At 38.4% G+C, this 16,013-nt stretch overlaps 1 protein-coding gene across 2 annotated transcripts in view; it reads right to left on the bottom strand.

The window, feature by feature from the left end:
• snap25 (synaptosome associated protein 25) overlaps positions 1-16,013 on the bottom strand; it is a 64,844-nt gene that overhangs the window by 23,690 nt on the left and 25,141 nt on the right. The gene's annotated exons all lie outside the window — the stretch shown is intronic.

The following is a 16,013-nucleotide window of genomic DNA, read 5'->3' as shown; positions in this document are numbered from 1 at the left end:
CAACCCTAATGGAAAAAGTTCACCAAGTGAAGAGCTGGGATCTGAGTTTTACCCCAAGCACTCAGAACTTCTCCAAAGTTGGTATAAGCATATAACCAAGTTTTTTTAAGGACAATATGCATTGTCACGAGAGGCAACAAGGTTTGGTGGTTTGAGTGTTGTTCTACAACTCTGGAGGCCAGGGTTCGATTCTTTGCTTGGCCAGGTGAATCACAATCTCTCAGCCCTGGAAAACTTACATGATAGGATCACTATAAGCTGGATATGTCTTAAAGGTACAAAACAACAATTCATCACCATGAGTGCTTTCTGAGAAATACCTCATGGTGCTTCCAGTTAAAATACATTGTGGAGCTACTCTGCTTTATCTCCCTAGTGGATTTTCTGTGGTAGGCAAAACAGGAAAGTTGCAAATGGAAGATAACACTTTCCAGATGGAGAGATTCCGTTGCTCACCACCAACAGAGCACTGTGCAGCAATTTCTATTTGATGTTCCTTAATGGAGTTGCTTCAATACAAAAAAAGATGGAAGAAATTATTTTAAAATATTATAAAGTATTATGGTGAACCAGTGCCCCACATTGGAGCTTGCTAGCAGCTGACACTTCCCCATCACATATGGAGAAGTGTCACTGTGCCGCTTCCCCATGCGGTAGCCCTGTTGTTCCTAATGGAAGGTTAGCAGTGCAGCGGCGTTGGATGCTGCTGCCCCAGTTGAGCCACAGAGGCCCATCGGAAGTGAGGCTACATCGTGTGATGGGCAGCATGGGGCTCCATGACTCAATTCTGGTAGAAGCATCATAGGATGCTGAAATTTCCTCATGTAATGAGATTGTATGCAAAGCATGAGAAAGAATAATTGATTGTAGCAGTCCAAACTTAAATAATAATTTGCCTATAGGTGAGAGATGGAGAAAATGCTATGTTAGATTAATGAACGGCAAGACCCATATGTACCTCCTAAGTATGATATGAATATGAACTCCACATCTGCAATACAGGAAGAATACAAGAGAAGCAGGTTATCTTTTGCATCTAAGTTAACTATTAGATAGGGGAGGCCCAAACAGTATCAATCATTAACACAAGTTCCCATAAAATAAATGAAAATTCCACTAGTATTATTTTTATCTCTTTATTTTCTCTCTCTCCTCCCCTATCTCTTTGTTAACTATGCTGGTTTGGCGGTGAGATGATGCTTGGTAGCTCAATAGGTATTCTTTTGTAGAGTCTCGCTTATCCAACCTTCACTTATCCAGTGTTCTGTATTATCCAACACAGTCTGCCTTTTAGTAGTTGATGTTTTTGTAGACAATGTTTTCAATACATTCAGATATTTTGGTGCTAAATTCGTAAATACAGTAATTACTACATAACATGACCATGTATTTAACTGCTTTTTCTGTCAATTTATTGTAAAACATGATTTTTGGTGCTTAATTTGTAAAATCATAACATAATTTGATGTTTAATAGGCGTTTTTTTAATCCCTCCTTATTATCCAACATTTTCGCTTATCCAATGTTCTGTCGGCCCATTGATGTTGGATAAGCAAGATTCTACTGTAGCTATTCTTCCCAACCTATTGCTTTTTGAATGTGTCAGGCTGTTATTCCATGTTTTCCAGGATGTATGTTCATGTGGAGCAGCTGAAATAGCCACTTGGAATGAGAACACAGCAAGTGATAGGCCCCAGAGTAGCCTAAATAAATGAAGTAAATTAATGTTCCTTTAATCTGACTGTGAGAAGAATTCAGTTTTGGCAGACTTTATATTAATTTTCAAGCCACCACTAATGTTTGCTTTTCCTCGATGACAAATCACCTCTGTCAAGGAGAAAGTATTCTTCCTGTTAATATCCACCCGTTAATTAAAACTGAACCAGAGGCAATTGCTTGATTGTTGACATAACTGCTATCTCACACACTTGACAAACAAGGCCCATGAAATCGATAGAGGGTATTTTACAGTTTATTCATATGTGGTGTGTTTTTAAAGATAGGGTATTATTTCATATCAACAAAGTATCTTGCAAACCATCACACAAATCTAAGGAAAAAATGAAAAACAAAATACGTTAATATGGTCAGCCTGAAATTGCTATTGATTTTGTCTCAAATGTATTATTTCTCGTTATTTCTTTCCCCCTTTACTTCATTTTCTTTATTTCTCTATTCTATTTTTTATTGGAATGGGCTTTTTAAATTTCTTTATTTCTTTTTCTTTTTCTTCATTTCTTTATTCTGTTTCCTTATTCAGATAAGGCTCAAGAAATAAAAATGTCAGGAGTAAATCAGTCCCCTTCTTTATAAACACCACAGGTCTATGTCATAAGTGGTTCTAAATATTGTCTTTCATATCCCACTGCAGTCTTAACTGTGAACTATTTCTTATATTACTCTTAACAAACAGGGCAAAAATGGGCAGAACATCAGAATATCCTGAAGCCTGTCTAACACTTATCTTATTTCTTCACAATAAGAGGAAGGGGCGATGGAATGAGTGGCCACAAGGAGATGCAGGTCTTATAGACCAATATCTTGGAAAAGTCACAGCCCTGTATGTTCAATCTTATTAACCATTATTCTGTTCTGTAACACCTTTTAGACAGCCTTGAATCTTGGCAAGTTTTAGATTTTTTATTTATAGCATTGTAGCTTCTAATGAGCTATAACACCCACAGCAGGAGATAATTTAGGAACAGATGACTGTAGCTTTTCAGCTACCTTAGAGTTACAAGGGTCAAAACAGATGAAGTATTTCATAATCTGTAGTTCTTTTAATTTTCATTTGTAAAAGAAAAGCAATTGTGTATTGGTGTTTACGCATAATTCATGGAGCTCCACGGGACAGTTGACTCATCTTTGTTTATTAAAGAAAGAGTCTAGTGATTGAATCAGATTACTTATTTGCACTTAGAAGTATCATTTTTTATTTCCAGTTACAAGTCCTGCAGAGACAACGCAGTTCACTTCTGCATAATCTCTTTGGAATCAATTTTCTTAATTATGTGCTATTAATGTCACAGCTCTGCTGCAGACTACAAGCTAGGAAAAATGAATTGAGAATCAACATTTGACTGGCAAAAAACTTAATCAGATTGGGAAAAAACATGTTTCTCACAGTGCTGAGGCAAAACTGGTTCATGGAATGATGTTACTTTTCATATACAGTAGAGTCTCACTTATCCAACATTCGCTTTATCAATGGATTATCCAACATAGTCTGCCTCCTGCCCGGATCCACAGTTGTTTCTCTAGGCAGTAAGGTCTGAACTTTTTATGGATTTAATTTTCAACAGTGTTGTTATTGTAAGTTCATTTTATGCAATTCTATCTTTATTTGTTGTCAATTTGTTAGTAGTCAATGTTTTTTATTAAATGTTTTCAATACATTGCAATGTTTGGGAGCTAAATTTGTATATACAGCAATTATTATATAATGTTACCGTGTATTGAACTGTTTTTTTCTGTTGATTTGTTATAAAATATGATGTTTTGGTGCTTAATTTGTAAAATCATAATGTAATTTGACGTTTAATAGGCTTTTCCTTAATCCCTCTTTATTATCCAACATTTTTGCTTATCCAATGTTCTGCCGGCCCGCTTATGTCGGATAAGTAAGACTCTACTGTACTATATATACTCATGTATAAATCTAGAAATTTTAGTCAAAGAATCAGTCCCAAAATCCAGGTTGGCATATCTATTGGTCAGTGTAACTATTGCATCCTAACTCTTATTTTTTAAAAGAAGCCTTCTTCTTTTCTGAGTTGAGTGGTGAAATGCAGGAGCTTTGTTAATCCTAGGAGGACCTAAAGAAGCACTGAAGTGCATTGATAGATGCAGTGCTGAAGTTTGTGGTTCTATCACTGCCATACGCTTTTCCCAGTTATTTTCCTCCCATATCACCATGGCAGCTTAAAATTGATGGATCTCTGGTATGTTTAAGAAACAAAATTCTGGCCAGGGAAATACAATTGTTGCTAAATAAGTGATAGTATAAAGCAGGCATCCTTCAACTGCGTCCCTCCAGCTGTTTGGGCCTCCAATTCCCCAAAGCCCTAGCCACCAACTTGTTCAATGGTCAAGAATTCTGGGAGTTAGAGTCCCAACCAGCTGCAAGGCCAGAGTTTGGGGATGTCTAGTATAAAGCTTCAGGCTCCTGCTTGAATCCTGAGGCCCCTTCCACACAGCTGTATAAAATTCACATTGAACTGGATTATATGGCAGTATGGACTCAGATAACCCAGTTCAAAGCAGATCTTGTGGATCATCTGCCCTGATATTCTGGGTTATATGGCTGTGTGGAAAGGTCCTGAGATTAATGCAGTACATTTTTATCATTAAGACCATATATTATAGACTATATACTTCCATGTCTATATATATGTGCCTTCAACATATCTATCAGCCTATGCAACCCATGAATTTCATAGAGCCCTCCAAGTCAAGGAAAACCCAGAGATAATCCTGCCAGCCATCTCCTCCAAAACACAGCCACACAACACCCTTAACAGCTTTGAAAACGTAAGAAGAAACCCTTCTAATCAACTATTCTGGATATTCTACTATAACCAAGAAAATGAGTGATTTTGTTAAATTTCATGGAGGATTTTGCTTTAACAAAAAGGAAAGATTAAATTACTGGCATCTGTCAGTATAACTATAATGGGCACAGTAAACACAAAGTTAGTCCATTTTAATGCTCATTGCATGTAATCATAAAAATAAACATATGCTTAATTCTATCCAGCCAAAACCAAAAGCAACTTAGATGGCCTTAGCTCAAAGGAAGGGAAAACTGCTAGAAAACCCTCTTCCACATGCTTATTCTCAGTATGACAAATCCAATGGTATGAATGAGATCCATCCCAATGTCTTCCAGTCAGTTGCTTGTGATAAACATGATATCAACTGTTCATCTTGAAAAATGATATTTTTCATCCTTCCTTGGTAAGTGTGATATGGATATTATAGATAAGAATATTTGCCAAGAAAATACCCACAAGAAACTGCAGGGATAAGGAATATTGCATGTTGCTGCCCACAGTTCATTACACATTGCTCTCAGCCATTTTCCTTTCCCAGAAAGAGGTTCTGAAGAGCAGGTTCCAAACAACGGAGGTAATTAATAGATTTTGCCATTGCCATCTATACATAAAATTTTACTACTTGAGTCTACAGAATAGAAACAGCTGTGGTTCTGAGTATAGAGGGCCTTTGATATTCACTGCAATTTAATTCCAAGACACCCTATGGATACAAAAATCCATGGATGCTCAGGTCCTATTATATACAATGTCCCTTGTATATGACAAATCAAGGTTTCCTTTGGGATTTTTATTTTTAATAGTTTCAAGTCATTGATGGTTGGTTCCATGGATGTAGATTACCTAGAAACAGATGACTAACTGGATTTCTGTTCTTACAAATTCAGTACAACTAAGCCTCTTCTACACTGCCAGATAAAATCCAGATTATCTGCCATGAACTTGATTATATGGCAATGTAGACTCAGATAATCCAGTTCAAAGCAGATAATGTGGATTATCTGATTTGATAATCTGGATTCATATGGTAGTGTAGAAGGGGCCTAACTCTAGTTGTGGAAGAAATTCCCAGTTTGGATCCACTCTGTGATAAATCTATTCTCACTAGAAAGACACAAACTAATCTATGATTTTCCTTCTTCCTCTGATATAGCAAGTTAGAAAGGATTTAGGTGTGTCTTCTCATGCACCCATGTATTTACACCCAACAGATACATTTAGATAACAGATCAGATTATCTCAGCCTTCTCCAAACATAGCTTCTCAGATGTTATTGGACTACAATGATCAAAATTCCCAGTCTGTCTAGCCAATGGTTTGGGATTATGGCACCTGCACACACCTAAGGTAGTATTTGGGGAATACATTGGTACACAACCAAACAATACTTCCTTTGAAAAAACTGTCAGCTACCATGAGATTTTTTGACCCAATACAAAAAAACAAAAAAACAAAAAACAAAAAAACACTAACGGCATTGTTGGCAGCAGCAGCGGAGGCCACCCCAATCTGAACTTCGCATTGCAAGAATGAAAGAACAGTTACATTTCTACCAATGAGCACAATAGTCCAAATTCCAGATAAAAAGAAGCAGAAGTTAAGAGCAATACAGAGTTCTTCTACTCTGACTTGATACTATAGCTTACACTGACTTTTAAAGGAATGCACATTGTTGTTGTTGTTTAAATCTGGCCTATCCTGGCCACTGTATACTGAAGATGGACCAAGTGGACATCCACAGACTACATACATGTCAAGATCCTTTTTGCCACCCCAAACAGTCCCCATTTTTTAAAAAACAAAAACAAAAGAAATGCATACATTTTGAAGATGATTTTTAATAATTTGATTTTAATGCTGAAATTCAACAGTGAGACACAGAGATGAGTTACAGGACAACATGGGATGTCTTCACTAGCAATTATTCACTAAAATTAATGAATTTAATCATTAAGTCCATCAAACAACATAGAGCTACTTCTGGAGGGGCTCCATCCCCAAAGTTTGGTGAAAGTGTCATACGATGGAGCAAGCATGAGGGGAAGTGGGAAGCACCCACTGCCTGCTGGATTCTTCACACTGCCTGGAAAATTCTGCTGCTGTCACCCACACTGGCCGACATCATGTGATGAGGTTCTTAAAGTATGTTAGTAACATACTCCAGCATAAGCCTTATTTATATTTGTATATGCCATGCTGGTGGTTCAAATTCTCTTCCTCCCTTGAGCAGTGATTGAAACCTCCCCTCAATCTACCTTTTCAACTAATTCACCCACTCACAGGTACTTTGTGACCAGTGGACAGTGGGAGATGTCTGGGGAGCATCTGGTTATGTGAGTATCGTCACATGGGTACAGAGCAAGGCATTTTCTATGACCTGGAGGCTTTCTGAGGATCCTGAAAGATGACATTGTCACTGTGAGTCTGTCTGTAGTTATATAGCCAGATACTTTTCAACTTTCCCCCCTCTCCACTGGCCACTACTCACCATGGTGGGTGTAGTAGGAAGATGTGTCCTGGAGCAATATAGCTCCTGATGGATTGATGGTATCAATCAGTGTTGTAAGAATAGATTTCCTGAACAGTCACCTCATTGCAGAAGTTGGTGTCCTTTGCATGAGCCTTTGAGAGGATATTATGATTCAGAGTGATTTGCTTCCATGTGAAATTTCAGCAGGTTTTAACCTCTCAACCTTGCCAGTAGTCTTCAGCAACTGTCATTTTGTACTTTCAAGAATTAAAGAGTCTCTTCTATGAATTCTGTGCTAATCACTTTGTATAGCATTAATTCAGTTTCTTAGGTTCATTTAAACCAAAATCATAAGTTTTCCAAAAATTCTGAGGTGGATTTCTTAAGTCCTATTTATTCATGTATCCAAAACTACTTTGACATACCCATTTAGATTTTTTCTTCAGAATGGGAGCAAAGATATCTGGCTAAGATAGTGTCTTGAGTCTGGTAACTCTGGACAGCTATGAAGTTTGCCCATTCCATGGTCCATTAATCCAGAAGAAGTAAGCAAATAGCAACATCAGTGAGCTTCTAACACAAGCATCCAAAAATTGCCATCTGAAATAAAACCTCTAGTTTTCTAGGTGTGGTTCATTAAAAAAGGTACAACTGGTTTGATTTAGCCATGTTACTATCCCCACAGGTGAGCACATTCAAACATTTGAATGGCAAAAATCACATAAACACTCACAAAGGACCATTAATTGGATGTCAAATTGCTCCCAATAGTACAATGCTGAGATCAGTGACTGTATAAAACATATAGCTTTGCCTTTCATAGATATTTTACATAGCTCAGTATTTGTAGGTGGAGTAAGACATTTTATTAGCCACAGGACTCAATACTTATTTGTTCATTTTCCATGCAGACTGCTGATTTGCTTTCATGACTCAAAATTTGTGGCTATGGCTCACTTTCTATTCAGAAATCTTAATAAGATGAAATCCCAGAAAGCTACACACTGCAGGATGTAGCAGCATTTGTGATTACACGTCCCTAATTCAGCAAGTCTCTGTAGAATGCTAATACAAATCTATATTTTCATCCCCAAGAGTATTCTATATATGTATATATATACACACACACACACATCTTTTGTATTGCACTAGTGATTAAATCAGCAACTAGCAGGGGAGGATTTATCTTGTGCTAATAGAGATGCAAAACATCTTTTCATCTTCTTTGCCCAAGGATATGGATTGTGCTCCCTGGGCATAATTTTCCGTCACATGATTGGCAGATTAATGGGAATGTGCAATGAAATCCTACTCAGATTCTTTCAAATGATCATGGCTTTTTCTTGTGACTTTTGTTTCACGACTGTGCATTGTTATGTGCTGAGTTTCAGGCTACAAGCTGGGGGTTGGTCATAAAGTGCCACAAGCTGGGGGTTGGTCATGTTTTCCTACATCAGGCATGGATGCTGGATTTTATTTCATACATCTACGGCAATGCTCCTGGAGATGTACTATTTCTCATTGCAGACCTAGAGTAATGATGCCATTAGAACCAAACTGCGGAATAAACTTTCATGAGACAATCTTAAACTCCAACAATAACTGAATACAAAATTGCTACCACCCTGAGGTCCTATTGGTTTCCTTTCTGTACAGATTCCTGGTTTCTAGTATCATTGACAACATTATCTTGAAAAGTATTTGTCCCTTTACTGACATTTCTGATTCTAGGGAAGGATCACCTTATTTGTAGAGTGCATATTTTACATACAGAATTGAATCCATGGTATCTCTAGTGAAAAGGCTCAGAGAAAAGTCTGTGTTTAATACCTTGGAGAGCTGCTCCAGTTACAGCAAGTAACAGTGCAACAGAATGACCAAACGTTTGATTAAGTTTAAGGCAGTTTTGTCTGTTCACTATACCTGTGAACAGATTACTATAGATTGTTATAGGTATTTACTATGCTCTTGATATCCTCTAGGGTTTGTTCCAGGATCCCCAAAGGAAATCAAAATCCATGAATGCTCCCGTCCCGTTGTATAATGTAGTAATAAAATACTGTCACTTATATAAAAGGGCAAATCAAGGTTTGTTTTTTGGAATTTCTTTAGCGTTTGTGTATGTGTGCATGACATTTTCAAGCCATGGACAGAGGAATCTGTGGATGCAGAATCTATGAATATGGAAAGCCAACTGTATTCCACTTCAGTGTAATCAAATCACATATATTTGGCAAAAAGGTGGCCAGGAGTTATCAAACTGGCTGTCTTCCTCTCACCAAATCTATATTCATTGAACAGCCAAAATACAACAGATGTGATCTGAGAGAAATTGTATGGGCAAATAGTCTGGCTTGCTGCGTTTCCAGTTCCAGGCTGTCATCAAGAAATTACGAATCTGAACTCTATAGAACAGTTCTTACTTTGGTTCTCAGTTGAGTTTTTTTTTGTCCAGAATCCCTGAAGACTATGGGACTTGTGGGAATTGAAGTCTGGAAGACCAGAATTTGTGAGTCACTACCTTAGACAAAGGGCATCCACATGTAGGAGACAAACAACAGCTGTGACAAATCAGATCTGTGAGGCTTTATAGGATAATTGATTCAGTTTAAGCGGTATAAACAAAATGCAGCAAATAGAAAATGAATCCCTGTTGATCCTGATGGAATCAATGGGAAGTTATTTCCCCCTTTATAGAAAATTAGAAGTGGGTCTTCTACCCAATGCTAATAATGATAGAGAAGCCCTTTCCTCCTCCAGGGCAGCTCATCCCTCTAAAGGCAATTATGCTGCAGTTATCAAATGGTTTGTTTACTCCTAATGACTTAAGCTGATCCTCCAGTGGATCTCCCCCACCCACCCACCCACCTTTTTATCTTAGAGATTTGAAACAGTTGTTTACCTAATGAGTAGTGCTCTATTTGTCTTATTTATTATACAGATATTTTAGATGATCCAGTTAAGGTTGGCTGCCACAATTTAATATTAATTTATTAGTGATTGCTGTGTCACACTGTGCTAATCCAGAAATGATCTAGTGTCACTTCTATAAAATACAATTGATATGCAGAACACTGGACACAGAAATGATATAGCTGGTGAGGTTATATATGCCATGGTGTTTTAGTCAAAAATGCTGCTGATAGCATTTCATCTGAGATATGCTTTTCTAAATAGGAACTGTGGTATCAAAACAAGTTTTAATTTTATTTTTTATTCATTTATACACTATATTTACATGTTTTAAATGTAAAAAATGTAGAATACCCATAACTAAGAAACAAATGTCTACAGCAGATATAATAAAATCATTGTTATGCATATAAAGGAGGGAAGTGGAAGTAAATTATAAAGCTGAGCCATGGCTATATCTATCAAGTATTGTGTAGTGGTTTGAGCATTCAACTAATATTCTGAAGAACAAGGCTTGACTTCCTACTTCCCAATAGAAGCCACTAGATAACCTTTGGCAAGTCTCTCTCTTCCTCAAAGGAAGATCTGAACAAATTTTGGCAAGAAAATTCTGCTATAAGTTTGCATTGGGGTCACCATAAGCCAGAAATGACAAAGGAGGAAAGGGGAAGGAGAAGGTAGAAACTGGGACATTTTAGAAACAACTGAAAGAAGTGAGTGAAAAAGGATGAATTGGGATTTTCCCTGTTCAATCCAGATAATGGCTATTTTGATCAGTTCAGCCCATGATAATGTGCAACTTGTAAATAATCTCATCAGCAATGAGAAATACACCTGAGGCTTTTGATTGGACTTAGTTATGCTGCACAGATACCATGTTAAAGATTTCGGCCTGAATTTCTCACTTATTATGCCCAACCTTTTGAGTAAAAAGGATGTTTAAAATGTCAAAGCTGTTATAGAGCACTGAATCAGAACATGATCCTTGTTGCCATTGTTTGTCTTCAAGTCAATTCCAACTTGTGGCAATCTGAAAAAAACATATCACAGGGTTTTCTTGGCAACATTTGAGAAGCAGTGGTTTGCCTTTGCCTTTGTCTGAGGCTGAGAGAATGCCACTTGCTCAAAGTTGTCCAGTGGATTTTCATGGGAATTCAAACACTGATCTCTAGAGTTGTAGTCCAACACTCAAATCACTATGCTGCCCTGTTCTCCTATTAGGAAGACATGCAATTATTAGTCCCAGTTGAGTAGACACATTAAGGGCCTTTCCACACAGCCATATAACCCAGAATATCAAGATGGATAACCCACAATATCTGCTTTGAACTGGATTATCTGAGTTCACCAGGAGCCACCGGTGGTGCAGTGGGTTAAAGCCTTGTGACTTGAAGGTTGGGTTGCTGACTTAAAGGTTGCCAGTTCGAACCCAACCCAGGGAGAGCATGAATGAGCTCCGTCTATCAGCTCCAGCTCCATTCAGGGACATGAGAAAAGGATGGTAAAAACATCAAAACATCCAGGCATCCCCTGGGCAACTTCCTTGCAGACAGCCAATTCTCTCACACCAGAAGTGACTTGCAGATTCTCAAATCACTCCTGACATGAAAAAAAAAATCTGAGTCCACATTTCCATATAATCCAGTTCAATGTGGAATATTATACAGCTGTGTGGAAAGGGATCCAGTCAATGGGATTTACAGAAGAGTTGACTTATTAAGTTCCCACTGATTTGGTGCTTCTGTTCTAGTTAGCACTAACAGTAGGAACTCAGAAACAAAATATTTTAATGACTAAAGAGGTAAAAATATATTTCCACTATTTCAATAATTGTTGATCAGAGATTAATTCCTCCCTTGATGTGGTTGTTTTGTTTTGTACCTGAGACCAAAAGCACCGTATATTTATTTTTACCTCACATGATACAATTCTTAATAGCAGAATAACTTTTAATAGGTTTAGAATACAGTACATGCCAGGTCAGAAAATCACAAAGCCCTTTGGATGTTAATTGACTATAATCCTAGCAGCTCCAGCCAACTCGGCCAGTGGTGAAGAATGTTGGAGATTGCAGTCCAACATTGAAAGCACCACATGATTTCCATTCCTGATGCAGGTGATTGTACAATTTAGTCTACAGCATGTGAGAACAGTATCATGGGTAAAGTGAAAACTTGTAGAAAAGACAAGACATAAATTACCAGAATGAAATTGAATGTAACAATTTTATCACTACCAATGTATCCACAGAGGGTCTTAACCTATTCCAGGTGGATACAGGACTAAACTGTACAGTGAAAAATGACAAACTATAAGTGGCATCAAAATACTAAAAGGGAGAAAAAGACATAAAAGTCAAAACAATATATAGTTATATAGCCTCTTACATGTAAACCAGTTTAATTCTCTCATGAGAAGAGACATCAGTGCCCCGGCATCTGAGCAAGGCCTGCTGCTTATATTTGCAATGGGCTCCCTTCGATTCCTCCCCACCCCACCATTTCGTATATCCAGCTGCCAATTAATTGTGATGAAATACTACAATGTGCAACTATATCATGCACATTGTGTGGAATTAAAATGGCAACTAAGTCCAGAACTGTTTGGAGTATTTCTGGTGGTTGGATAGTTGGGTTACTGTCCACTGGTGGGCAAGACAACTAAGAGTGGTGGTGGTGGGAAGAACTAGGGCCCTTCCACACAGCCATATAACTCAGAATATCAAGGCAGATAATCCACAATATCTGCTTTGAACTGGATTATCTAAATCCACACTGCAATATAATCCAGTTCAATGTGGATTTTATACAGCTATGTGGAAGGGGCCCTAGAAGGCATTTTGACAGGGCAACATCCAAGGGGTACTTTGCCCACAGCCCCCTCCAACCTGCAGCCAGCCCTGGCTGTGTGGGGAAAAATGGGTTTGTGCCTCCAAAGACTCCATAGGCTATGTTGGTTCTTATTTGCATGCACAGAAATCCAAAATAACCTTCAGTGAAGTTCAGTTGGAGTCCTGTCATGAGGAATTACAGGCAACTTTGGCCGAAGGGCAAAAGAGATAGGAATAGAAGTGGCTCCACGGCAAGATATTAAAACAACAACAGCCATGACTCAGGGCCAGCTGCCCTGCTGTGAAGGAAAGCAAAAGGGCATCCTTTTTTGTCAGAAGGCTTTCTGAGCCTGGCTGACCACAGGGCAGCGCTGAGGATGTTGAGCTTAGAATTCATACTGCGTCACACCGAGCCAGTCTGATGAGGAAGCGGATTTGACAGCAACGCCGAGGAAACAACACACAATATATTTATAAAGATCATCACGGGTACAATGCTACAGGGAGGCCTCTTTCAGAAAGCCAGCTGGGGTTCGAGAGGGAAAAGCATGAGTAAGACAAATGCCGCAGTTGACATCCACTGCAGTAGGCTCAGCGGGAAACCAGACACCACTGCTGATTACGGGGGAATTGTGCAAAATGGATCTCTCTGGGTGACAAAGCACTTTATTATTTTGGCCTGTCATCTATAGGGTGATAACCTGATAGCTCTCAGCTTCTGAAGGAAGCAACTGACTTTCCATAGGCCCCTTGCACTGTCTCCTCAGAGAGCTTGTCCAGCTCTGTCCCTCACCTGGAAGGCTCTGCAGTGTAGCCTGACCTCAAATGGGACTGCAAATCCCTAACGCCTACACACCACATTAAGATCCCTTTCCCCCTTACCACCTTGGTGCAATGCAGGTTCACAGGATGAATCTCAGAGCAGGTGCTCTCATTTGCTGCCAACATTTCTCATTATGTTCATATCCTGAGAACCTGAACTACAGTGTCAGTGTCCTTTCAGTGTCATTTCAAAATGTGGTGCAATACATCACTGTAGGCTCTGGTTTGCAGGCTGCAAAACCATCAGAACTTTCAAGAAGACTTTCAGCCTGCCAGATCTACCTTTTTTTTTACTAGATTCTCAAAACCTGTTAACTGGATTATGACCAAGAAGTCACACCCTAAAATGTAAAACAATTGATAGTGGGGATTTGTTTTGAGTATATAACATAAGGGGCCCTTCTGATCTTCCATACAAACCTCCACTCACAATTACCTTTCTTTTTATTTTAACAAACCAACGAGTTAGGTTAGGTTTCAGAAAAAAGGATCAGTCCAAAGTCATTCAATGAACTGACTGGGGCATTTTCAAATATATTTGCTACAGGAAGATCGCCTGAAAAGAGGATGTAAACTTCTTGTCTCTTCATGGTTAGCTGCCATGTCACTGAAAATTTGTAACCATCAGCAACCTGCAAACCTACTATTATTGGAACAACATTGCTCTAGCATAGCATTTTGCTCTCATGAAACACAATGTCAGAATTACTCTTAAACCAAAGACAATATGAAATGCTGACACTGAGCAACCTTAGGGTGTATCTACTCAGTAGAATAAAAGCAGTTTGATACCACATTAACTGGTATGGCTCAATGCTATGGAGCCATGGGAGTTGTAGTTTGGTGAGGCTCTAACAGGTTTTGGTAGAGAAGGCTAAAAACTTTGCAAAACTACAGCTCTCATGATTATTGTATACCAAACTGCATTAATATAGATGTATCCTTATTCTCAAAGCAAAGAGCTCATTACAATAGTGCCACTATTAGCCATAGCAACTAGCAGAAATGCTATTCAGGTCTATAGCCAGTCACTACCTTGGGCCTTGGTTAAGAAAGCTTAGCTTTATTGGGTAGTCAAAATGGACAAACAAAAGAGATAAATCCAGCTTCATCTTCATATAGAATAAATTCATTAAAATCAATAGCAGTTGTAACTAAGGGCCCTTCCACACAGCCCTATAACCCAGTATATAAAGGTTGATAATCCACAGGATCTGCTTTGAACTGGCTTATCTGAGTCCACACTGCCACATAGTCCAGTTCAATGTAGACTTTATACAGCTGTGTGGAAGCGGCCCAAGAAGGGTCAACATTACAATGGACTAATATTGGATAATCTATTAGGACTGGGAAACCAGAATTGGAAACTATATTTATCTTGCAAACTATGCTTTGTGCATGGTTCAATGCATTGTCTTAATGGACGAGCATCACTCGAATTGACAGTCCTTTATCATGAATATAAAAATCTGAATGCATGAAATTGAGAACTGAATGATAGAAATAAAAGGCAGCCAGCCAGCCATAGAACTTGGTTTGTTTGTTATGTATTTGAAAGCCTCAACCACAGTTGGAATTTTAAACTATGGTTAACTGAAACCACGTCTAAACAAAAATAGCAAGCACTTCATCTTGAAAACAAACTGAACCTTACAGCCTAGGACTTTCCCCTCCATTTTCTAGCAGTCACCCTTAACTGCCTTTTCCTTCACTTTCATCTTTGCATAAAGTCTGACTGCTAGCTGGGTATTTGGAATTAATTGTCACTGTAACATTTTACCTCTTTTCATTGCCAGGATATATAGAAAATATTTAAAGAGGCTGATTCATGCCTCTCATTCATTTGTATTCTAGGCTATAGTAAGAGGCGAGTGGGTGTTATAATTTGAGTATGTGTGCATATAGAAGCTACAGGTAGAAGCATGAGTAAAAGAGGGATTCCTTGTTGAAATTCTGTTTGGAGAAATGAAGGCAAGTCCCTGCCCTGCTGTGGTTCCTGGACAAATGAATGTGTTTAACAAGCATATCATTTGGCTGACTATACCACAATTATCACATGATAACGTATTTGATATCTATTGAAATATTCGATGTATCTATTCAAAAAGACATCCCATTGAGATGAGGGAACCTTATTATCTGGTAAATGTGTATAAGATTGCAGCCATGATGATCATTATAGTGCTTTATCTTGAGATGGCTAGCTCATTTTCCAAGTGCACTAGTGGACAGTGGGTCTCAGGCAATAAAACCACCATCTTTTCTGGTCCCTCTGTTTACCATATATTTTATTTACTGTCCTTACTTTAGCATGCACATATGAAAAGGATCTTGGAGTCTTGGTAGACCTTTACCAAATATGAGTCAATAGTGTGATGCAGGAGCTAAGGAGGCCAATGTGATTCTAGGCTGCATCAATAGGAGT

Source organism: Anolis carolinensis, chromosome 1 (assembly GCF_035594765.1).
Source record: "Anolis carolinensis isolate JA03-04 chromosome 1, rAnoCar3.1.pri, whole genome shotgun sequence".
Taxonomy (NCBI): Eukaryota; Metazoa; Chordata; class Lepidosauria; order Squamata; family Dactyloidae; genus Anolis; species Anolis carolinensis.
The sequence above is the reverse complement of the archived record's forward strand: the minus strand, read 5'-3'. Positions and strand labels throughout refer to the sequence as shown.